This window comes from Esox lucius, chromosome 20, assembly GCF_011004845.1.
Source record: "Esox lucius isolate fEsoLuc1 chromosome 20, fEsoLuc1.pri, whole genome shotgun sequence".
Taxonomy (NCBI): Eukaryota; Metazoa; Chordata; class Actinopteri; order Esociformes; family Esocidae; genus Esox; species Esox lucius.
Genome location: NC_047588.1, coordinates 4411388 through 4438301, shown reverse-complemented (window position 1 = coordinate 4438301; position 26914 = coordinate 4411388). Strand labels below are relative to the sequence as shown.

The window sequence follows — 26914 nt, the reverse complement described above, 5'->3', positions numbered from 1 at the left end:
ATAGCAGACAAGAAATGGGAGGTTTGTTTCCACAAGTTGCTCTGGGGCAGTAAAGACAGACTGTTTGGGGTGTGTGTGGGTGTTTGTGTGTGTGGGTGTGTGTTGGGGATGGATGAATGTGCACGTGTGAGGGAGAAATTATGAGTGTGCTTCTATTGTGTTAGCTCTTCAAATCTTAGCAAGCCTTTAATTATTGGAGAATGCATGGTGTGTTGTCTGGGCTGTTTTGTTCCAACTCGGAATTGTGTGCGTGTGTGTGTTTAAGAACATATTTCTACACCAAGAAATAACATGTTTCTACACCAATGACTAGCTTTTACATTTTTTGCTTAGCCTGGAGCGAGAATTGTTTATGAAAGCTAATACAACAGAAATGCGAAACATCTGTGCAGGACTGTCACAGAAGGTGAGTAGTGTTTTAAAAGGTTTAGCCAGAATCGCCAGCAGAGGCTTGATAATGTAAAAACATACTTATACTTAGTTACTAAAAACCTGTGTGAAAATGACCCTATATTTGTCATAAATAATTACTATATATTAGATTCATAACTTTTAGCTGCAACCAACTGAGATACTTGAGCACTCCACCAATCAATAGCACCCACCGGGGGGATGCATGGCAACCAGTTCGTGCCATAATACTCACCATACATAGCTACAGTTTGACAGGTGACGAGTGATATAAGCCAATTAGGAATGAGGGGAATGATTAGGTGGCGGTTTTGGGAATAAGAACCGGTTGGAAATGTATCCAGGAAACTGGGGTCAACACCCATACTCTGGGTTCAGATCAGAGAGATGAGTGGCCCTACTGGACCCTCAACCCCATTTCCAGCAGCATCTGTTCTCCCATAAAGCCAGACTCACCATTAGTCTCTGTTGGCTTAAAATAAATATTGAGATGTGGAGTGTGTACAAAACATGCTGACCCCTGTCCTTACATTTGTGCAGTATGCAAAGTGCATGCGGTTTCTGTATTGAAAGCATCAGTGTTTAGCACAGGGTCAGTACTGATCCTAGTCCAGCAGTAAATATACAATATGATATAGCAGACACTGATCCAACATAACATACAGTTATGCATGCCTAGATTTTTGGTAAGTGCGGCCTGGGATCAAACCACAATCCTGCCATTTGGAAGTGCTAAGCACTACCAACTGCAAGTCATATTAAGGCCTAGTAGAGATTAGAGGTCAAGTGAATCAGTCCAAAGCTGTGAAACTGTGGCAATCAACTGGAGAAAGACTATATCATCTATTTCCAAGCTTTGATGTCCATGTGTAACTCATGCTGAGTTGGAAACTGGTCATCTCACATCACTGTTCAGAAATCTTGTTTTCATTTAAAACCAATGTCATCGGGTATGATTTATTTGCACGTATATTATAAGGATACTGGCTATATTTTTGAGAGAATAACCATTTACTTGTCAAAAACGTTCATCAGAATATTATTTACATTTCTCTGGGGTGAAAACACCATATAATGATGTTTCTTTAAAAGTGAAGATAAAATGTATCCTTCCTGTAGCATTCGAAAAATACATAGTTCTTTATAAAGCTTGTCACTGGTAAATACTTCACTGAGAACTTTTCTTTCTCTGTTACATTTTTCGACAGCTGTAGAACTTTGCCAGTCAGGGCTTGTGGCAATTGAGTGTCTATTCTCCTGCCACTGGCTTATCTACTCTGTTTTCAAACACTCTGGAAGACACAGACCACTTGATCCATTCCCGATCCACAGATCTGTCAGACGTTACTTACTGGCCGTGGTGCTGAAGGATCCAAAGGAACGCGATTTCTGTGAGGAGAAGAGAGACGGATGAGTTATCTGAGGTCAGCGAGGAGGGAAATGTGTGAACAGTAAAAACATTCCACCTTCCTGGGGACTGAGTCACAGGCACTAGTATCAAAACCTGGCAGACTCTATAGTGACCAAATACAGCTGGGAATAATGGGAACTGATTGACCCAAGAACAAACTGGAGATTTGTGTTGGAGTAAGGAATTAGATTATAACCCCATGCCAATATCCACCCAGGGAACATAGTAAGAATACAAACTTTCAGAAAAAAAACAGAGCGTATGTCAGTATATTGTTAATGTACACAAAGACTTATGTCAAAGCAACAAAGATAGTAAGTAAATGTGGAATATTGTAGTGAAAAGAACTACAGCTGTTGTTTGAAGGATTATACATTGAAATATTTGTTGTTCTAATGCAGTGTTTCTCATCCCTTCTCCTGGACGCCCCCCTGCCCTGCCCTGCTCTGTCACACATGATTCAAATGATCAGTTCATTAAAAAGTCCTTTGTGAGCTACATCAGGTATGTTAGGGCAGGGAGAGATCTAAAACATGCAGGGCAGAGGGGCGTCCAGGAGCAGGGATGAGAAACACTATTCTAACGGATCATTCTACATTTGAATAAAGGTCAGTGTGAGCTCTGTCACTGGATTGTGTGGGAGTTAGCTGAGTAATATGTGAGAATGAAGACATGCATGCATTAATGCGATTATTATGAAATGTCAGATTAATATAATAGTTTGACCCAATTGGTTCTCAATTGAATCAGTTGATCTGTACTTGGACTCCAGTTTTTTTTTAAAGCTCCTACTGTATGTTAAATACAAACTAAATTATAATACAAACAGAGGTATCATGCCCCTGCAGATTTATCATTTTGTCCTCCATTTAATGAAATATCAAATTAAATTTATTGCAAACCTTTTAAGCCCATATTGTATTATTGTGGTTCTACATACATGGTAGATACAGATCATGTACAGAACTCGTAGAAGCAATGTTTGTTAATTCATTTGATGTAGCCTATGGACCCTTTCTTGAAATAAACACATTTTTGAATATATTTTTATCTTCTTTGTAATACTACAGCCACTTAGCAATGTATTGATGTTAGATTTAGGTAGCTAATATACGTTTCCAATATCTGAACTTTAGAACTAGCTACCCAGAGCCAAATCAGGCTATCCATCAACCTTCAAATAATTCCCTAAATAACAGAAACATAAAAAGCTCTTAATAGGGCACTGAGCCATCACAAGCCGCCAAAACAGCTTGAGTGTGCTTTGGCATATATATTACAAGTGTCTGGAACAATTGGATGAATGCAACATTACTGTTCCATGATAAATGTTAAGTGGAATAAGGGGTTTATAAACTGCAACACAACCATAGCAGATTATGTATGTTCCTCAAACTTCCGTGCCAACATCACCTTAGCTAGAGTACATTGTGAAATATTAACAAGCTTCAAAGTCTTCATAAATTAAGCTTGTGCCAAACATGCACCACGAACCACCCAAGTCCCAGAAATGTATTTTGGTTTTTCATTGCAGACAAAATAATTCCCTGACATTCTTATACATGACCCAAAAAAAGATGGGATGTTAATTGCTTAATTAAATCTTGAACAACCAAACCTGATTTCAATATCCTTGTATCCCTGATCAAAGTGTTTCTTTCATTTATGCAATTACCTGTCCATAGCTTGACAACATACCACATGCCTGCCTGACCTTTTAGGTTCCAACTCGACTTTAAATAAAAAAAGATATTCACAGTTTTTGCGTCAATTATTAACTCTGGAAGTGCCTTCTGAAAGTATTTAGAACCCTTCACTTTCTTCAGATTTTGTTATGGTATAAACATCAATGTAAACACAATTCCCCTTGATGAATGTGTGAAAATAAATAGAAAAACTGAAAAATCCTATGTACATAGACATTCAGACCATTTGGCATGACAAATTAAGCACAGATGCATCATGTGTCCATTGATCATCCTTAAGAACCTGATTTTATTAAACCGTTATTTAACTAGGTAAATAACTTCAGAACCAATTTGCGTTTCTACAGACCTAGCCTAATTGTTCAATCGAACGTAGCTAATAAAAGTGACCAAAGCGGACCAAGTTGAAGCAGAAGAGGAAGGATGGGCGACACAAGCTACTCTGAATGATCAACGTGGCCTTCAATACCTGTTTTTTTATGGCAAATATCCAATTGTTGGAGAATAAACCTTGTGAGCTTTAGTGCAAGTCTTCAGTCACAAGTGAACGTGAGAGACTGCTTTGCCTTTGTTCTCAATGAAACAAAGCTAATGGAAAACACAAGTTAAAGCTGGAGAACTGAACGGTTCTCTATCGACCGTCTTGACTGAATGGCTGCATCTGGTAAGAACACTCAAACAACTGAATATGAATATAAAACGCCATGAATTGTGGAAGAGTTTAATCAAGAAACTTCAAACCTATAATGCCATAATATCAACAACACATATGATGCCCCACTTACCACGGAACATGAGTAAAGCTACATCTGTGACGCATCCAATGCCATTCCACGTTCCCCATTCATCTTATGTCTCCCTATTCCTCCAAATTGAAAGAGCAACCCACATTTGAGACAGTGAGGTGATGGACAGGACAGTGAAGTGATGGACAGGACAGTGAGGTGATGGACAGAAGTCCCCATCACTTTCTTCATATATACAAGTGTTGCATAATTATTTAATTATAGATTCAACATAAATAAATGTAATAAATCTAGACAGATTACCTCATAATGAAAAAAAAGCAAAAACACCTATTAAGAAATGCAAATTTATGAAAATAAAACTAACATGATACTCAGATGCATCCTGTTTCCTTTGATCATGCTTGACTTACTTTACCGTTATTTAAACAGGCAAGTCACTTAATCCCTAGAAGAAACAGTTTGACATCTTAAAGCTTCTACATGTTTTTTTCCTCAGACTGCCATCAGATTAAAAAATTATAATATTATACTCTATAAAAATAGACCTGCAGCAAATAGTTAATAGCTCTCTGCAATCAGGCATTTTCCAAACAGCTGCCAAATCTCCCTTTTATAGCCAAGATCATTGAGAAGGTTGTCTTCAATCAACTCAGCAATTTTGTGACCTCAAGCGGTCTCAAATTTCAGTCAGGCTTCCGACCTCACCACAGTACTGAAATGGCCCTGATTAAAGTTTTAAATTATATACGGCTGAATACTGATTCAGATAAAATAACAGTTCTAGTTCTATTAGATCTCAGTGCAGCATTTGACACTGTAGATCATAGAACACTTATAGATATAGATATCTGGAAAATAGGGTAGGACTCTCCGGGACAGTTCTTGATTGGTTCAGATCTTATCTAGATGGCCGGAGTTACTTTGTCACCATTGGTAATCATGAATCTGATAGGGTGGCTATGACATGCGGAGTTCCACAGGGATCAGTTCTCAGACCACTTCTGTTCAATCTCTATATGCTACCTCTGGGCCAAATTCTACAGAAAAACAACATTAACTACCACAGCTATGCCGATGATACTCAAATATATATGGCTCTCAAACCCTATGACAACAGCTCAATAGACTGTGTCACTGTATAGAGCACATAAATACCTGGTTGAACCAACATTGTCTATAATTAAACCAAGTATTAGTAAAGAGCTGGATTCTCTGGCCCTGAAAACCAGGGATCAAGTGCGTAATCTTGGTGTTTTGATTGACTCAGACCTCACATTTATCAAAGCGGTCACCAAAACAGCATTCTATCATCTAAAAAATATAGCCAAAATCAAAGGCCTGGTGTCCCATAAAGACCAAGAGAAGCTCATCCATGCTTTTTTAGGGTTGACTACTGTAATGGCCTCTTAACTGGAATCCCCAAAAAGACAGCAAAACAGCTGCAGCTCATTCATAATACAGCTGCTAGAATGTTAACCAGGACCAAGAGAACAGAGCACATCACTCCGGTTCTTAAATCTTTGCATTGGCTTCCAGTCAGTTACAGAATAGATTTCAAAGTGGTGCTTTTAGTTTATAAATCACTGAATGGTTTAGAACCCTAATACATTTCTGATATGTTTGAAGAATATAAACCAAGCAGGGCTCTTAGATCCATGAACACAGGTCAGCTAGTAGAAGCCAGAGTCCAAAATAACATGGAGAAGCTGCATTTAGCACTTATGCAGTACACAACTGGAATAAACTACCAGAAGATCTTAGACGTGCACCAAACGTATCAATTATTAAATCCAGGTTAAAAACACTTCTCTTTTCACATGCCTATGCTCTTAAACTTAACCACACTATTTAGCCTTATATCTTCCTATGTTTTTATCACTTAAACATAACTGCACTGTTTAGTCTTACAGATTTTATAGCTTCCTATGCTTTTATCACTTTTTATTTTGTTATTTTATGTTTTATTATTATGTTGTACTTTATATTTCTCTTCTTGATTTTTTTTGTTATTAAATGTATATTTAGCTATCTTTTACCAATTATAATCCAAGTTCTGGTCCTATCAGAGGAATAACCTCGGTGTAAATGTAACAATCTGCGGATGACAGATAATGCAAGTTCTTATGCTGCTGTTTAGACATCGATGTAGGGTATTATCTCACAAAAGGATTGACGAGTTTATCCAAGTGCTGGAGCACAAGGATTGAGATAACAGGGTGGTACATTAAACAGTTATGGCAAATGTAATTCATTATAATGCATGTACAGACATGGCATAAATGTCCCCCTGGAGAGAGCCAAGTAAGACATTGATGCAATGATTATCTCACATAGGGATTGACGGGTTCATCCTAGCATTGGAATGTGAGATACCGGGGTGTTGAAGTTAATGCAGCCCCCCTGGAGACAGCAGAGCTAGAGAATTGTAACAATCTGACTGTTAAATTCCATTGCATTTTGTATTTTTATTTTCACTGTAAATCACATTGAATGGCTTCTATGTATGAATTGTGATATATAAATAAACTTGCTTGCTTGCTACTTGAGAACCAATTCTCATTTATGAGGATTACTTGGCCAAAAGTTTTCAAAAACAAAACAGAGCAACATAACAAAAAAAACATATACAGTAGGGCGAACAAGTATTTGATACACTGCCGATTTTGCAGGTTTTCCTACTTACAAAGCATGTAGAAGTCTACAATTTATCTTCAACTGTGAGTGACGGAATCCAAAACAAAAATCCAGAAAATCACATTGTATGATTTTTAAGTAATTAATTTGCATTTTATTGCATGACATACGTTTTTGATACATCAAAAAAGCAGAACTTAATATTTGGTACAGAAACCTTTGTTTGCAATTACAGAGATCATACGTTTCCTGTAGTTCTTGACCAGGTTTGCATACACTGCAGCAGGGATTTTGGCCCACTCCTCCATATAGACCTTCTCCGGATCCTTCCGGTTTCAGGGCTGTCGCTGGGCAATACGGACTTTCAGCTCCCTCCAAAGATTTTCTATTGGGTTCAGGTCTGGAGACTGGCTAGGCCACTCCAGGACCTTGAGATGCTTCTTACGGAGCCACTCCTTAGTTGCCCTGGCTTTGTGTTTCAGGTCGTTGTCATGCTGGAAGACCCAGCCACGACCCATCTTCAATGCTCTTACTGAGGGAAGGAGGTTGTTGGCCAAGATCTTGCGATACATGGCCCCATGGGCTCCATGGGATGGTGTTCTTGGGGTTGTACTCATCCTTCTTCTTCCTCCAAACACGGCGAGTGGAGTTTAGACAAAAAAGCTCTATTTTTGTCTCATCAGACCACATGAACTTCTCCAATTCCTCCTCTGGATCATCCAGATGGTCATTGGCAAACTTCAGACGGGCCTGGACATGTGCTGGCTTGAGCAGGGGGGACCTTGCGTGCGCTGCAGGATTTTAATCCATGACGGCGTAGTGTGTTACTAATGGTTTTCTTTGAGACTGTGGTCCCAGCTCTCTTCAGGTCATTGACCATGTCCTGCCGTGTAGTTCTGGGCTGATCCCTCACCTTCCTCATGATCATTGATGCCCCACTAGGTGAGATGGAGCCCCAGACCGAGGGAGATTGACCGTCATCTTGAACTTCTTCCATTTCCTAATAATTGTGCCAACAGTTGTTGCCTTCTCACCAAGCTGTTTGCCTATTGTCCTGTAGCCCATCCCAGCCTTGTGCAGGTCTACAATTGTATCTCTGATGTCCTTACACAGCTCTCTGGTCTTGGCCATTGTGGAGAGGTTGGAGTCTGTTTGATTGAGTGTGTGGACAGGTGTCTTTTATACAGGTAATGAGTTCAAACAGGTGCAGTTAATACAGGTAATGAGTGGAGAACAGGAGGGCTTCTTAAAGAAAAACTAACAGGTCTGTGAGAGCCTTAATTCTTATGTCATGCAATAAAATGCAAATTAATTATTAAAAAACCATACAATGTGATTTTCTGGATTTTTGTTTTAGATTCCATCTCTCACAGTTGAAGTGTACATATGATAAAAATTACAGACCTCTACATGATTTGTAAGTAGGAAAACCTGCAAAATCGGCAGTGTATCAAATACTTGTTCTCCCCATTGTAAATACAAATAGACAAATACAATAAATAAAACACAAATAGACAAAAAAAAGTAAGCCATGTGCATAGGCGATATGAGCTATCAGGATAATTTTTAAACTATCAACAGGTTTTGAGTGAGTAAAGAACATTGGACTCACAATAAGCAATCTGAATGGGGCAGTAATGTGCAGATTAGCATTAGGCTTAACCATCATTTAAACACACTTCCGTTTTTTCCAACCACAAATATATCCAATTACAAGTATATCTGATTATAAGTATCACGTGTGACAAATGGATATGATGCCAGATACAAGTATGACAACAGCTGCACACCCCTAGCATTTATCCTGCTCACACCACAGAATCCAACAACAACATAAACAAACATATTGTAGCAGAAATTTCCCTAATATTTACATTTTATTATTACATAATAATAATTTATATTCTACAGGCCTGTCGTTCATTCTATGTCAGTGTTTCCCAATCTTAGTCCTGGGGACCCCAAAGGGTTCACGTTTTGTTTTTTTCCATAGCACTCTGATTCAAATTAAAGACTTGATGATAGGTTGATTACATGGAATCCCAGGAATGACAATGTCAGTAAAAGGTTATTTGATGAGTAAATTATGTAAAAGGATAGTGAAATATAAAAAAGTGCTTGATCATTTCCTCTGCTAAGTAGGGAGAATGTCTTCTGTTGTGCTGCCACTCGATAATTGAAGCAGACTAGCACTTGTTTAAACTCAAATGAACGTTTAGTACCACTATTTAAAACCCTATGCTTGTGAATCAAACAATATCGCAGTACCAATTCGAGGTAATTTTGAGTAAAATATATCCTATACAATATATACATTTATTTATTTTTTCTTTTCTGATTCTGATTGCTCTGTACTCAGCAATGACCATTATACAACCAATCCATCCCCTGCATAGTTTTAGACACAACCTCCTAATTATAATATGACACATGAAAATGGGAAATGTCTCATGAGGAAAATAGGAAATAGATAAATTATTAATAGATAAAATGTTCTAGGCCTGAGAAAATAGTAATAGTGAGGTGTTGAAAAATATAAAGGGTGAGTAATTGATAAATTGAAAAGTAAAATAATTTTTATTTTATTTATTTTGTTGGCTTATAGTAGGCAAAGGAAATGATTAAACACTCATTTAACTATCCTTTTAAGTAATTTACTCATAAAAAAAACTTTTACTGACATTTGTCATTCCTGGGATTCCAAATGATTAAGTCAATCAAGTGTGTAAGTGGTAAGGCAACGTTGGAATCAGGTGTGAGATGTGCTATGGCAAAACCAAAACGTTCTCCCATTGGGGTCCAGAGGACCAGGATTGGGAAACACTGTCCTATGCCTCCTATATATATGTAGAACTTTAGATCAAATTGATTTAACGTCTGAGTCGTGTCTGTTGAAACAGTTTTTTTTATAAATGCCAACCAGAATGTATACTAGTAAATATTTGCTTCTTTTGTTGTATGCGTACTGTGGTATTAGTTGGATAAACACCTTTGTTTTGTACATGTTCTTGGAAAAATTTATTCTGCGATGCGACTTTGCTACGCCTTGTCCCCTTGTGTTTTCCATTGTTTCAAGGTAATGTACAGAATGTTGGTGTTTATCCTTTACTTATAACCGCCACTTACTGGCTCTACTGTTTTTGCATGTGGCATAGAATTCTATACCGCTGTTTTAGAATTTGATTATTGCGTCTGTCACTGCATTCACCTATTTGATGGTGGTCCGTTTATTTACATCAGCCATTATGGTGACATTGTGTAAACTCCGGCCACTAACCAGACCTCTTTGTCTTTCCTTACCAAACAAGACTGGAACTGTATTAGTTAGTCCAGGGTTGTTTAGAGTGGGAAGGATAATACTGAATATCTGTGGCATGTATAAGGAGGTGCAAACTGGTAAACTGTTCTACAAGTCAATGCAAACAGGTAAACTGAACAGTGTTGAGATAAATGAAGTTTAAATAATGCTGATTTAATAACCATGTATTCTTATGTTTTTGTTTTATTAAATTATATGCTGCAGCCAGGTTAGGGAAATATGATTGAATACAATAACCATCAAAGTTTAAAACGCCATACATTACACTCAGCCAACACTCACTCAGACTTCACACCTGGCTCAGATAGAGAGACAGGATTAAAACCCCACAATTAACATACAAATGAAACTGCCCCCTATACAGCACGAAGAGACCTTCTGTCTCCAACCCCCTGATGTTCTAGTCTAGGTTAGGACAATAGAATGTAAATTACTGTAACCTGGTTAAGATTTCACACCTGTATGCAAGAATCTGTTGATCTATGACTGTTGATTTACTCACGAGAGTGAAAAGTAACCGCCCCTGTGGCGGGAGAATAAAAACCGATGTTCGATTTTCATTTGGGGCGAATATTTTGTGGAAGCTCGAGGGTTGAGCAAATATTTGACCACTGCAGTGTATTTCATGTATTTTGACTTCAATTCAATTCATATTAATAAATCTTTGTGCTAAATTTTCATTCGGACCGGAGCCTCGTCCTTCTTCAGAAATTCTGGTACACGTAAAATTCTTAACACCAGTGAGAAAGTTTAAATGAGGAATATCTCAGGAACTCTGAAATATTTCATAGAAAATAGTATTTGAAACTTTATCTTTAAACATTTATTGCAAATGTCTTCTGGTTATTTATGCTCATAGTATTTTTATTTAATTAATAACATACGATGCCTTTAAGAAGTATCTTTCTGGTGTTGGTCAGAAGTATGATAAAAAATATTACTATTATGTATCTGATTGTTCATTTATTTTCGGTGATGGAAACTAATAGGTTAAAGATAAACTTGATGGGGCTGAGCATGTTGTTTGCTCTATGGGAATGTAGTTCTGCCCATGATGTCACTGTATTGGCTTCGGACGAAACTCTGTGCATGTACGTGGATATTTCCCCTTGTATAGATACATGATGTTTCATGCAACACCACCTTGCTATGGGCTAGGGCATCAAGAAAAAATTTCTTAAACTGGACTGGTGGCAGTGTGAAACCAAAAATATTAAGAATGTATCTTTCAGTGTGACTTAAATTTTGCAAATGGGTGAATGTCTACAGGAGAGATCATCCAGTGAAGTGAAACAGCATCCTTCTGTCTTATGTGAGCCGTTGCATATTCTGTGCATGTAAAACTAAAGTATGTTTTAGTTTAATCACTACATTCTAGAACAGTCCTTTACAATAGAGGAAGATAAGGCAAGCAGTCACTAGAATTAGCAAAACAGGGAACTACTCAAAACAGCTTTGTCGCTTTATTGTCCGTTTATATAGTCAATATTGAGTCTCTTCTACCCCGTGTCAGCTCCAAAAGTCAATGAGTTCCCAGCCCCTGGTTGCTTAAGTAGGGTAGAGACGATATAGCCGTTAAGTTCACCAGTTAACATTTGGTCAAGCTTTAGGTAGTCCATGTGCAAGAAAAGAGCCCTCAAAGGAAGCATGTTTGCATTTAGCATAATACCAAATAACATGACATCAAAGTAAAAAAAATATTTGTCCATTATGTTATGTTCCTTTGGTGGGTAAGCTTTTCCAAATCTTTCCTTACCTGAAAAGTTAGGTTTTGGTGCAGTGTAATGAGAAATGTCAGTTGAGGAAGAGTGGAGGTGTATTTGACGATGAGACGATGAGTCTGGCCCCACCAAGTCTCCAACAGACCCTTGGGGATGTTAATCAGTGTCCTGGGTAACAGCAAACTGGAATGTAACAAAATGCATGATATTGTGGACATTTATCTGTAGTGTTTGGATTTCCCCTGTTTCACATAAAGGGCAGAATAGGCTGATATGCTTTATTGTACTGTACTGGTTATGGATCAGACTTCACAAGAACATTGTAGAAATGATTGTCCTTGTTGCATGCTCGACAACAACTGAAGGCAACGCCCCGGCCATTTGACAATTTTGCATTGATTAAGTAGGATGGTTCCTGTCCTTTGTGTTCATTGCGTTTGCCAAGGTAAAGTAATGCTAATTACTATTTGGGGGAGTGTTTTAGATAGGTCTGATTTTAGGATAAATAGCCATGTCTCCAAAAAGTTATTTGAGTTGGTCCTCCTTAAAGAGACCTCCCAACATGTTGTGTTGTAGTCATATTAAGGAGTTTGTCCTCGTTAAAGAGACCTCCCAACATGTTGTGTTGTAGTCATATTTAGGAGTTTGTCATCGTTAAAGAGACCTCCCAACATGTTGTGTTGTAGTCATATTTAGGAGTCTATCATTAACAGAAGCTCCTAGCACACCTTCGTGTTATAGTGTCTTATGATATACTTAGTAGACTGTATAGGCTAGTTGAGATGACGTAGAATCATGTTGGTGTGTAACTAGATTTTGTATTGTAACCTTATTACTTGATTGGAAAAAAAAATATTACTTGGGGCATCCCTGAGTTCTGGGTCTAGGTGGACCCGGGAAAACATGCGATTGTGGGTATCCCTGAGTTCTGGGACTAGGTGGACCCGGGAAAACATGCGATTGTGGGTATCCCTGAGTTCTGGGTCTAGGTGGACCCGGGAACACATGCGATTGTGGGTATCCCTGAGTTCTGGGTCTAGGTGGACCCGGGAACACATGCGATTGTGGGCATCCCTGAGTTCTGGGTTTCTGACAGTTCTGGATGTATGTCATTTTAATGTTAGGCTTGTGACGAAAGGAGTAGCTAACCATTACTAAGGACGTCCAACATATGGTTATTTATGATAACATTTATTTACTAACAATATGGAGACAGATTATATATTTATACTGATTTATCACTAAGGTTACGTTCCCTTGCACTTATTTCCCTAGCTGTCCCCCAGAAACCTTCTAAGTGGTAAAGATTTCTCTAATACCCCTCACAACATAAGGATTTACTGTCCAGTAAATTATAATTATAGCCTACTGTGTCCGCGACCTCAGAGAATTGATGGTCAAGTTCAACACTGTTCAATGTTAACTCAGGGACAGTTTGCCAGCCATTAGGCTGACCTGAATCCTCACCTACACAACTCTGCTCAACTGGGCCCACATAAACGCAATCTTTGCAAACACAAATACATGCCTACTCTGCATAAATAGCTATGTACTGTCGCGCGGATCCGCCAGCCAGGGAGTCCGCTATGCGCCGCCATCTCAGACAATCAGGTCGAAGGAGGTTCAGGACCGCGGAGAGCGCCCCTAGGGAAGCAACAGCCGGCAGAATGGCGCTGCTGAATGCAACTTCGCTCATCAGCCCCATCAAGATACAGCTGCAAGCAATTAAGCCTTGTTGAAGCTGGGATAAAAGAAGCACCAAGCGAGGTATGGCTGAGAAGGGACTAATGTTGCCAATACACGGACTGTGGGGGAAACCCTTGGGACGACATTTATTTCATTTCATACTGGAGTAATCTGAATTGTTTTGTCCACCACATGCTATTAATTATGTTGACTTGTGTGAACACCACAGAATGGCACAATAAAATATAGCTTTTCAGTGATATGTGACAGGATATGGCAACAGAGCTGTATGGCTCCTAATTTTCAAAAAGCAAAAAATATGAATTACTCCCCGAAGATGTATTTTTAAAATTTGTTCTTACCTAATTGCAAGCAAATCACAATTTTCTAAATTTTTGGTGAGTTCTGTCTCTTGGTCACAGAATTGCAACTTGCATAAAGGATTTGTAGAGGATTTTTTCTGGTTTGCCAGTTGCTGGAACTGTTAGAGCAGAAAAACCAGTAGTTCGCACAGCAGCTTACTACATCCCTGCAGAACCACTCCCAACAGCTGGCAGCCCAGATGAAGGGCACCGCATAGTAATTAGTCCGGCATTTCTGGCTGGAGAGGAGGTCAGCGAGGCACATATGAAGGGTGCGTAGCTGGCAACATCTAACCCTGATTTGCTCCGACAGGTTGCATGGCAGTGCTCCTAACGGGATCTGCTGGAGGACGATTGGTTGAAGTGCTGCTGGTAGCAAGTCCTCGTGGTAGACAGGAGACCAGACACAGAGGGAAGACTCTTGGTTGCCTATCTTTTGTTATCGTAATTGCCTCTAATAAAGAACAACATGCTTAGGGGAATTCTACCTGCACACTGCCCACTCACCCAACTCGCAAGTAGCTCAATCTCTGGCCAGGTGTTGCTGAGCCATCCCTAGCGTGCACATTGCCTGCTCAGGCGAGGCGTATCATCCTAATTTATGCTTGCGACAACCATTCAACCAGTATAGGGGAAACATCAGTCTCTGCAAATATTAATAAGTATTTAGTATTTGCGTGATTCCACTACTAAAAACGTATTATGACGATGCCTAGTCAATGATTTGTCAATGTCCAAATGGCAATTTACTGCGTTTTAAATAATGCATGTATCACTCACCCATGATCCCATCGATCTCTGAAACCTTCCATGCATTCATTTTTAGAATAATATGTCTGTATGAAGCCAGAGGAGCATCATAAATAATGGGGAAACCAAACACTGCAACTGTAAGTTTCTCGTAAAAAATTGTAGCTACCGAGTGAGCTTTTAACTAGCGAGTTTAAGAGAGAAGGGACTTCAAGATGCAGAGAACACCTGCCCTGCCATTGGAAATTAGCATAAAGTTGAAGCTGGGAGTTTTTGTCTCTGAGAGTAGCTCTGCCCACTGCTGCCATAATTCGCTGGCTCTCGATGGAAATTAATGGGACCGTGCCTCTTTGTAGCTCTAGCGAGCGGACAGTGTGCACGTAGGGGAAGACGTTGAGGTCCTGGTGGCACCATGTAACAAAATGGAGGAATTCCTGGAGCTGGCCCACACGTGCCCCCTGGCTGGTGGCCCAGAATACCTTGAAAAGGGTCCAGGATTGATTTTATTGGCTGGGAGTGGAAGCGGAGGTCTATGACTTCAGTCGGCAATGTCCAGTTTGCCGGATGTTGACCGCCACCTGCGCTACTGGTGCCACTTCCCATAATTGAAGTGCCCTATGAGAGGATTGGCATGGACCTCATCCACGCGTGGTCAAAAGTATATCTTGTTGATGATGGACTATGCAACCTGGTATCCTGATGCCATTCCCCTCCACAGAGCCACTTCTAAGGCCATCGCCTGGGAGCTTTTCCTGCTATTCAGCTGCAAGGGCATCCCAACGGATATCCTGATGAACCAGGGAACGCCCTTTATCTCCTGGCAGATGATGGACCTAGGAAGCTCCACTTTGTGCACCTCCTGCGGACCTCCATGTACCACCCCTCAGACAGCCAGATTGGTCCAACACTTCAACCAGACCCTCAAACAGATGCTGAAAAGGGTGGTCTCGGAGGATGGCAAAGACTGCCATAAGTGCTCTTCACTTTACATGAAATCCACCAGGCCTCCACAGCCACTTCAAGCTTCTATACGGCAGATAACCTTGGGAAGTGCTCGAAATGGTCAACTAGGCATGGGAACAACAACCATACCCCATAGTAGGTGTTTTGTCAAGTAGACAATTGTTAATTCACAACGTTTTATCAAATCACATTAGTGGGGTAGAGCAATAACCAGATGCTAGCTCAACCATGCTCTCCCTGAGAGATTTGCATGAATGGAGAGATAGTCAAACAATCACTTCAAGGGATTTAAGTACTTAAACAAATGGTATTCCCCTATAATGAAACCAAATGGTTTTGTTGCTTCACGGGACTGTTGAATGAAATAAGAAGCAAATAATTAACTAAACGGAATTGATAAGATAACCAGAAGTATGAAAACATGTTCCTGACCTGACTCACTGCTGCTGGCCTTCAAAGATTCAACTGCTAACGTTAGCCTCTACCATGATGTAACAATTTGAGAAGTAAAAGTATACCGTAAATGTATTGTTTATCTTGCACAACACCCAAGCGTGTAAATTTAACAATGTATTATTTCAGAACCTGAAGACAGCGAACCAAAATCTGACGCAGGAAAAATCCTCTTAGGCTTAATGTTCAACATGTTTGAGAACACCGATCTATTCCACAACTTCCTTACGAGTGGGGAACTGTGTGCTATAGAGACAGCAATGTTTGGTCCTGAGCTGGTGTGGTTACATGTGGTCTGCGGTTGTGAGGCCAGTTGGATGTACTGCCAAATTCTCTGAAATGCTTTTGGAGACGGCTTATGGTAGAGAAATGAACATTCAATTCATGGGCAACAGCTCTGGTGGACATTCCTGCAGTCAGCATGCCAAATGCACGCTCCCTCAAAACTTGCGACATCTGTGGCATTGTGCTGTGAAATGGAACTGCACATTTTAAAGTGGCCTTTTATTGTGGCCAGCCTAAGGCATACCTGTGCAATAATCATGCTGTCTAATCAGCATCTTGATATACCACACCTGTGAGGTGGATGGATTATCTCGGCAAAGGAGAAGTGCTCACTAACACAGATTTGTGAACAATATTTGAGAGAAATAGGCCTTTTGTGTACATAGAAAAAGTCTTAGATCTTTGAATTCAGCTCATGATAAATGGGGGCAAAAACAAAAGTGTTGCGTTAATAATTTTATTCAGTGTCATAAAGAGGCATGAGTGGTATCAATAGTTCACTAACCTCATTTTTAGTGTGTGTGGTGTCTGACCTTGCTTTCATTATCTATTGAGAGGGAATCCACTGTGTGGCTCAAACAGTAGCGCATCCTCTGAGTAAAAAGTATTTGTCCAGAAATATTTTAATGTATTTTTGTCAAAGTTACCCATCTGTTTTGATTTGCTTAAACTTACAGACAGTCTGTCTTATCCTCACCAATAGCCAAGCACCATGATTGGAACTCCTGTCTCCCAGGGCTACCTGCCATTGAAGAATCTGGCTCTGATGATCATCCAGATAAAGCCAGTCCAGTTCTCTAAGTTGCTTCCTCTCGTGCACATGTACTGCTGCAGCATGGGTTTAAATCAGACCCACTCTCTCAATCCTTCGACACGTTGCAGTCAAATAAAGCAAGAAAATGGCTGAATGTATAAACAGGACTACTCACATATAAATTGCATTGATTTACTTACCATTTAAGTTGCCCATGGACAAGCTATAAAACACATTTATTTGGGGGCATTGTTTTTTTTTCTTTATATGCTTCCACGTCTGAAGCAAGGTTGTCTGGGAACAAGAGATTGATGTCAAAATGTGTGCATGTGAAATTATACATCACAGAGACACACAGAAGGGAACATGACTTGCAAGGCGATTTGTTGAATGAGTATTAGCAAGCAGATATCCTGTGAGTCCAAGATGTTGATATTCTTTAGGTTTTACTTTACCATTACACAGTCTATTACCCTCCAATAAGAAAGGTTGAGCCTACATAATACCTTTGTATAGTATGTTCTAACATGGGTCTATTCATAGAGTCCATGACAGTCATGACAGTTCCTATCAGGAGGTATGGACAGGATGTATGTATAGGATGTGTGGTCCCCATCTGTTATGGGCATCACATGTCCTACCTATTGTCCTTTGTGCAGCTGTCCGTCAGCAATTCTGTGGAGTGTTAAATAATCTCACATGCTTGATACTGCAAGCTTACATAATTACGCTACATGGACATCAGTCTGGTTGCCCTGGGATTCAAACCATTTGGGCATGGTGCATTTCCAATGGGTTTTGAGGAAAGTTAAATTCATATAACTACAGTTGTGCTCAAAAGTTTGCATACCCTTGGAGAATTGGTAGTATATGAACAATTTGTAAAGAAAACATGAGTGAGCAGGCAAAACACGTCTTTTATTTCTTATGGGATTCACATTCAACTGTAGGTCATTACAGAATGCCACAATGTTAACATAAACATTGCAACAAAGAAAAAAAAACTGACCCCTGTTCAAAAGTCTTCATACCCTTAGTTCCTAATACTGTGTAATGCCCCCTTTAGCATCAATGACAGTGTGCAGTCTTTTGTAATAGTTGTCTATGAGGCCCATTCGTCTCGTTTTACATGAACCGCACGTTTAAGATCTCTATTTTGGTCTCATCACTCCAAATTACTGTGTGCCAGAAGCTGTGAGGCGTGTCAAAGTGTTGTCAGGCATATTGTAACCAGACTTTTTTGTGGCATTGGAGCAGTAAAGGCTTCTTTCTGGCAACTCGACTATGCAGCTCATTTTTGTTCAAGTATTATCTTATTGTGCTCCTTGAAACAACCACACTGCTTTTTCCAGAGCAGCCTGTATTTCTCCTGAGGTTACCTGTGGGTATCCTGAACAATTCTTCTGACAGTATTGACTGAAAGGTTTCTTGGTCTATCTGAACTTGGCTTGGTACCAAGAGATCCCTGAATTTTCCACTTCTTAATAAGTGATTGAACAGTACTGACTGGCATTTGCAAGGCTTTGTTACGCAGGTCATTTGACAGTTATTTTCTGCTCCACATGGCTCAGTATCTAGCGTGCTCAGTGCATCCATGTGAGAGCTAAAAAAATCATTGACTATTTATACACAGACACTAATTGCAATTTAAAAAGCCGCAGGTGTGGGAAATTCACCTTTAATTGCCCCTTTCATCTGTGTGTGTCACCTTGTATGTCTGTAAGAAAGCCAAAAATCCAAGGGTATGTAAACTTTTGATCATTTGGGAGATTTTTTTTTATCATTATGAATTAAAAAGGAGCCAAACAACTATGAGATAATAAATGGCTTCATATAATCCCTATCCTTAAATAAAAGACATGATAAATCATATTTTCAAAATCAATGCCAAAATGTCACAATTTCTGCCAGGGTATGCAAAATTATGGGCACAACTGTATGATAACTATAGTCCAATTTCAAAATTATTCTTCTGGCTAAAATAATGGAGTGTCTGGTAAATATACAGTTGCATGCTTTAAAATCTGAAAGTGGCATCCACTAAAAAAAAAAAATCTGGCTTCAGACCTGGCCACGGTACTACTACAGGTACTACGTTGATTGTTAATGATACTGTCAAAGCACTTGATGAAAAAGCATATTGTGCAGCTTTGTTCATTGACATGTCAAACGATTTTGATACAGTTGATCATTCAATTTTGCTGAGAAAATTTTCTTCACTGGGTCTCGCAGGTGACACATGCCTTTGGTTTGAAAATTATCTGAGTGATAGAAACCAAACTCCCCAGATCTCAATCCAATCTAGCATCTGTGGGATGTGCTGGACAAACAAGTCAGATCCATGGTGGCCCAAACCTCGCAACTTACAGGGCTTAAAGGATCTTGGTGCCAGATACCACAGTACACCTTCAGAGGTCTAGGGCACTCGCGATGGGTATGCTTTAGTCTCAGTGTTGAAGCCTCTTTATGCAGTCAATCATGCTGCCTTGCGATTTATTACTGGTGCCATTGTTTTTTGTACACTTTAGTGGGCTGGGACTTTTTGGTTTCCTGGAGAACCAGACATTGGATAATGTTTGTCTATAAAGCTATAATGCATACACTTCCCAGCTATCTAACCTCTAAAATAAATTGGAAAGTTGGTGGCTATCAGACTTTCTCCAAAGATTGGTTAGTCCTAGAGATTCCTCGGGCTCATTCAGAGCCAGGGAAAACTGCCTTTAAATACAATGCTGCTTATTCTTGGAGTAATTTTCTTGAGCTAGATGTCTTGGTTTCTGCAGGACAATTTAAAGCACACATTACTGTAGGACATTATTGTTGTTTGTAAATTGTGTTTTAAAAAAATATGTTTATATATGTATTCTATGTGGTGTACACGGTTCAGCTGTAAAAGAGACCATGGTCTCTGTATAAATAAAGGTCAACATTGGATCGACCTTCAACTATTCAAACCAACAACGCACATGAAGTAGTACCCAAGTGCAATAATTCACAACAACAAGCTGCAAAAAAACTTAATGTACATCAAGCAACAGCAATCAAACAAGTAGATCAGTAAGTGTTGCTGATTAACATGTCTGAAATGTATCATTGCCCTCTTTGTCAAAACATTTATGCATTAAAGACACCTGAAAATATTCAAAAAACTAAAACAGCAAATGAAAACAGTGTTAACGAAAGAGTAATAGCATTTGGTTTAACATTGCTGAACGTTCCTGATAAATCTATTTGGATTAGCACTCGTCACCACCTAGACACCAATAATTCCTTAAAGTGTGCTGATTGACCCAGTTAAATGGTAGCCGGCCCCTAACTTAAGCCTATTCAACTCGACCAGACTGATATCCATGTAGCATTTAAGTGTAAGCTCACAAGATCGCTGTGTAAATTTTCACTGCTATTGGCAACATGCAAACCCTACTATTACAGAACATTCAATGCATAATGAAAGAAAGGAATTTTGACAACAAACTGGTTGTCACACAGAGATTGGGTACTTGGTGCAAAGTTATGAGATGATAAAAGGACACTAGAGGAACTCCAGTTCAACATTAACGCACAAAAACACAAACATTAACACACATTTACCAATAGAAATTGCTGAGACTTTGTCAACTTTCTTAAATGTAGTTGTTCTAGGAGGGATATCACCATTTATAGTACTAAAGACAGTAGCTTGCATAAAGCAAAGTAACTGCATTGGCATTTCTCTTTATCTTTTACAGTAGAATGCTGGCCACGTATCTCAAATAGTAAGCAAGGCTCAAATAATATGATTGGACTGATTTGGAAAGGCACACACCTGTCTACATAAACTAAACCCTTCGCAAATAATCCATCCTTTGGATAACCATTTTAAAGGGATATTTAAAGGGACAGTAAACACAGGAATAACCTATTTATTTGAAATGACAAGTATATTACGAAACTTACACAACTCTTTTTTGAGAAATACAACATTGTCATGTTCTTTGAGTTAAACAACACCACAAGTCTTAGTTTGGAGTGTGTTGGAGTAGTTTTCCACTTGCAATGCAGCTTTGCTGGGACGCACAGTTTCCATTCATGAATTTGGACAATGCTAAGAATGCTAATTACAGCCGGGGACAGAGCTGGATGGTTGGACAAAATGTCCATTCCAGACTAACTTTTGGTAAGTGATTTTTTTGGATAAATATGATTTAAACTATCCCTTTAACTCTACCCAAGACAGGTATTTGGAGGGTTCTCCTAAATTGTATGTTGGCTTTGAGTTTCAGGATGGTTTGTTTTAAACCAGAAGTATTCTCTTTTCACTTCAATCTCCATTTGCCTGAGGAGATCAATGGGATTTTGCATCTCTATGTGCATAAGCTTGCTCTTATTTCACTTGATTCCAGAGGTAACAAACTAATTGACCAAGGCAAGTTCTGCTAGGATGCGAGATAAGGGTGCAGTAGCAAAGTCTATTAATATTATAAACATGTATCGCCTCATTAGACCTCATTGGTTGAGCAGGAGATTCAATGGCCAGAGCAAAAAGCACTGGCAAAAGTAGACATCCATGTCCCTCTGTGAAGGTTAAATCGGGGACAGGATAGTTAGGTGAGTATTCTAGAAAATGATGCTGTGAGAGAAGAGAAATAAAAATGTATTGGCAACATGCAACTTTGTTGACTCATGCAACTTTCTGGTTGGAAAAGCAGTTTGAAAAAAAGCTGAATGGTTTGACTTAAGTCAGTTTAATATTGAAACAGTCAAATTTCTGAATTAATAATATTTAAGCACTGAGCTGTTTGTCACCAATGCTTTAGACACATTTTTATCTAAGAAATGTTTCTAGTACATGGGTTTTTAAAGATTGTTTGATTCATTTGAGAACTAGTTCAAGCGCACTTCTCTAGAACCTTTATAGAACTGTTTTCAACTGGTTTTTGCTCTTCTTAAGAATTTTTAAGAGAGGGAGGGGCCAGTCAGAAAGCAGCCCCTGAACCAGAGATGGGGACAAGTCACACATGGTCAAGTCCAAGCAAGTCTCAAGTCTTAACCATCGAGTCTCGAGTCAAGTCTCAAGTCACAGTCCAGATAAATCAAGCAAGTCAAGTCAAGTCAAGGGTTCACCCTAAGCAAGTCAAGTCGAGTCCTTATAAGTTTCAAGACAAGTCAAGTCAAGTCACAGTACTAAAGAGATGAACACACACACACTGTCCTCTGTTTCTGACGTGCGCTCGGTGCGAACCTCGATTTCAAAATCAAATATTTTTCTCTTCCGCGGTACAATTTTTTGGGGGGACGAAGCGGAGGGATCTTGAATCAGCCTGAAGGGGTTGTATTCGCTATAACAACCACCTCGCTATACCTTATCCCGCTTATTACATGGCTACCTACCAAATAAATCAATAATTAGCACAAAATATTAGAATCCTGCTACGTCCATAGCAACGCACTGTTTTTCATGGCAACGGTCTGTTATCAAGAAATAACACGCATTCTGCACTGGAAACACTGGAAGCCAATCCATGTAATAAGGACTAATAATAACAACCTTATAAACTAATTATTGTGATTGAAAAACTGCCTAATATGTAATTACGCTGTAATTATTCTTGTCTGTATGAGTAAAAAAATAAAAAACTCTTCAAAATGTTTAGGTGCTAGTAATCACATCGGCGCCTCCATGTTAGCCTTTCTTGCAGTAAAGTTAACTGTTATGGTGTAAGCACAATGCTTTTAAGTTTCCACACGCAGTCCACAAACACTTGAAAATGCGCACATTTAATACAGACATTATAGCCTACGTGTAATAATATACATGCCCGCTCATTTTAAGATGCCCATCAACATTAAAATTCAGGCTATGCCACTGTTATAGTCAAACATCCCTTACATCAGACGTATTCAGTAATGATAATGGTCACATTTCTAACAAGAAAAAAAAACAAACATAAAATGCAACCAAGGCCAAATTCTGACAAACAACATTAAGTTACATTAGTCGTTATAGATCTTAGTGAAACTGAATATAAAGAGATTACTTTCTTACCTTTCCTTGTGGTTCTTAAAATGACGAATGAAATTTGACGTTGTTGCATATTTTGCATCTGGCAAATCTTTTTTTATTCACACGGTCCAGTTTAAAGTCCTTGTATCCAAATGGTACTATTTGTGGAGCTCGACTAATGTTACTGACTGCCATGTTTGGCGCGGTTTGAATTGTGCAGCGTTAAAGGCACATACGCTGATTAGTAGTGCTGATGTCACAACATATAGAATTATTTTATTGCTGTTTGTTTATTATAAGTTCAAGTCATTGTCGAGTCTTCCACTTCAAGTCAAGTCAAGTCTCAAGCAACTTGTTCTCAAGTCAAAGTCAAGTCAAGTCATTTTCATACTTTAATCAAGCAAGTCACAAGTCCTGAAAATTGTGACTCGAGTCAGACTCGAGTCAAGTCATGTGACTCGAGTCCCCCACCTCTGCCCTGAACCCCCTCTCAACTCAGGGCTTCTGTTAATTGCCTATGCCAATTGGCGTTTGAGTTTGTTATTAAAATAAAACTGCCATTTTGAAAGCTACACCCTCCTTCTTCCATAAATAGGTGTATATTACATTGTTCCGTTGTCAGAATTCTAAACTCATGAATTGAAAACAATTTACCGACAATTAGCTTGTTTTTTTTACCCAGTTTTCCAGGTTAATCCTTCAAAAGCAAACACCACTTAGTGTTAGTGCCCAGGCAGACGATAATGGTACCCAGGCACTAATCCCCCCTCACTGAATGCATGACGTCAATGGATGAATGCTCGATACTCCCAGATGAATGATCAGAGCCAGGGTGGAATTAGAATGAACTTCCAAATGAAATACAAGATTTCCATGACAATTCAACAAATTAATTAAGCTATTATTGAAACATAATACAAATAATATATGCTACTCGACAATTCAACATAAACTCGATAGCCCCACTAGAACCCCCAGGGGTCTTGCAAAGAAGCTCTGTTTTTGTAGCCTATTCATTTGGAGAAAAGAACCTTGTCTTTTTCGAATAACTCCTTGGTTTTTCGATAATTTATTAATGTAACCTATAGTCAAACCTTATATTTAAGACCAGAGCTATGCATTAGCTTTGAAATCAACTCGACAGTTCCACTACAACCCCTGGGAGAGACCTGCAAAATGCACAGTTTGCATAGCCTTCTCTCGGTTTGTTGATGATTTATTCTTTCACCTATAGATTGGCTGTGTAATTTTCATTTTGTACATTTGTAGGGCCTAACAAATGAAAATATTATTACCTGTGTTCTTAGAAATATTTTTTCTTTGTAGTCTTTTCTTAATTTTTGTTGTTCGTATGATAAGACCAATACAAACACATTATTGTATTCTTCAAATTCAGTAACCATTTTAAACAAACAAATTCTGTAATTCATTTTTTTTTTTACTATTCTATATAGTGACAACCCAGTAGATAACCTGATGCTCTAGCTGGATGATGATGCTGCAGAGGAGAATGTGTATGCTAATAGGGCCGATTCGTATGCTAATGACAGGAAACGGCATTCAGCTCTCGCGTATACTGGGGGTCTGAAAGGCTTGGCGGTTGTAGTGTTAAATGTTAGCCAAGATATTCATCCGATAAAAAAATACAAAACGATGTTCTGATGACTTAACAGCAAGGGTGCAATTTTGGGGGGGTAGTGGGGACTGCGGAAAGACAAAAAAAGTTTTCTCAGTAGTTCATTGGTAACTATAATAAACCTTTAATTCAAATGATTTTATGGTCTTGGATAGTATTGTTCAAAATTTAGAGTTTTGCTAACAATAGTGACCCATGGCTAGTGCTAATTTAGTTAATGTGATAATGTTTTGATATTATCGTCACATCAACTTTAGCTAATTGAATACTTCAATGTGTTTTAGGATGGCAGCAAAACAAATAGCAGCTAACAAACAAAAAATCTACATAAAGAAATGCTTTATTTATAGTCCTGTTTCCAAAAAATGTATGACGCTGCGTAAAATGCTTATAAAAACAGAATGCAATAATGTGCAAATAATTTATCCCTGTATTTAATTGAAAATAGTACAAAGACAACATATACAATTTTGGAAATGAGAAATATTATTGTTTTTGGAAAAATAAATGTAATGCCAGCAACTTTCAAAAGGTTGGGACAGGCGCCTGTTTACCACTGACTTGCATCACCTCTTGTTTTAACAATACTCTGTAAGCATTTGGGAACTGAGGAGATCAATTGCTGTAGTTTTGAAAAAGAAATGTTTTCACATTCTTGCTTGATAAAGGATTTCAGCTGATCAACAGTTTTGGGTCTCCTTTGTCATATTTTTAATTTCATAATGCGCCAAATGTTTTCAATGGGTGACAGGTCTAGACAGGCAGGCCAGTTTTGCACCCAGACTCTCACTACGGAGATATGCTGTTTTAACACATGCAGAATGTGGTTTGGCATTGTCTTGCTGAAGTAACCAAAGCCTTCCCTGGAAAATAAGTTGTCTGGATGGCAACATATGTTGCTCCAAAACCTGTATATATTGTACAGCATTTCACAGATTTGCTAGTCACCCATGCCATGTGCAAAAATGCAGCCCCATACCATCATGGATGCTGGCTTTTGAACATTGCACTTAAAAGAAGCCGGGTGGTCCCTCTCCTCTTTAGTCCAGAGTATGCGGCATCCATGATTCACAGAAATAATTTCTAATTTGGATTTGTCAGACCACCCGACAGTTCTCCACTCTGCCTCAGTCCATCTTAAATGAGCTCGGGCCCAAGGAAGGCGGTGGTTCTGGATCTTGTTTATATACGGTTTCTTCTTTGCATGGTAGAGTTATAAATTGCATTTGCAGATGGAGCGACCTACAGTGTTCACAGACATTGGTTTTCAGAAGTGGTCCTGAGCCCCTGCAATGATTTCAACCACAGAATTGTGTCTGTTTTTAATGCAGTGCCGTCTGAGAACCCGAAGATCATGGCCATCCAATATTAGTTTTCGGCCTTGTCCCTTGCATACAGAGATTTCTTCGGATTCTCTGAATCTTTTAATGATATTATGTACTGTAGATGATGTGATATCCAAACACTTCGCAATTTTACATTGAGAAACGTTATTCTTAAATTGCTGGACTACGTATTTGCCTGTGCAGTCTTTCACAGAGTGGTGAACCCCTCCCCATCTTCACTTCTGACAGACTCATCCTCTCTGGAATGATCTTGTAATACCCAATCACATTACTGACCTGTTGGCAATTGACCTAATTAGTTGTGTGATATTCCACCAGGTTTAATTTCCAGTCTTGTGTTGCCTATGTCCTAACTTTTTTTTTAAATGTTGCTGGCATCAGATTCAAAGTGGGCATATATTTTTCAAGAAGCAATAAAATATCTAAGGTTCAACATTTGATATGTTGTCTTTTTGCTCTTTTCTTCTGAGTATAGGGTTTAAAGGATTTGCACATCATTGCATTCTGTTTTTAATTATATTTTACGCAGCATCCCAACTCTTTTGGAAACAGGGTTGTAGATCTGCTCCTGTTTGTGTGAAACAGAATGAAACAGGTAGAATTTCATCTGAGTTTATTTAATGTAAACGGTTGGCCAAAGCTAAAAGATATTGACTGAAATAATAAAACATCAGTTTGCTGAAGGCATTTAATTTGCTGTTACAATCATCATTATCAACATATACATTAATTAAGTTTCAGAAAA

At 38.9% G+C, this 26914-nt stretch overlaps 1 long non-coding RNA gene across 1 annotated transcript in view; it reads right to left on the bottom strand.

The window, feature by feature from the left end:
* LOC117593448 overlaps nt 1-26914 on the bottom strand; it is a 39071-nt gene that overhangs the window by 2920 nt on the left and 9237 nt on the right. Inside the window, exon 2 of the long non-coding RNA XR_004574855.1 lies at nt 1764-1800. This is a non-coding gene — a long non-coding RNA (uncharacterized LOC117593448). The remainder of the gene's footprint in view (nt 1-1763; nt 1801-26914) is intronic.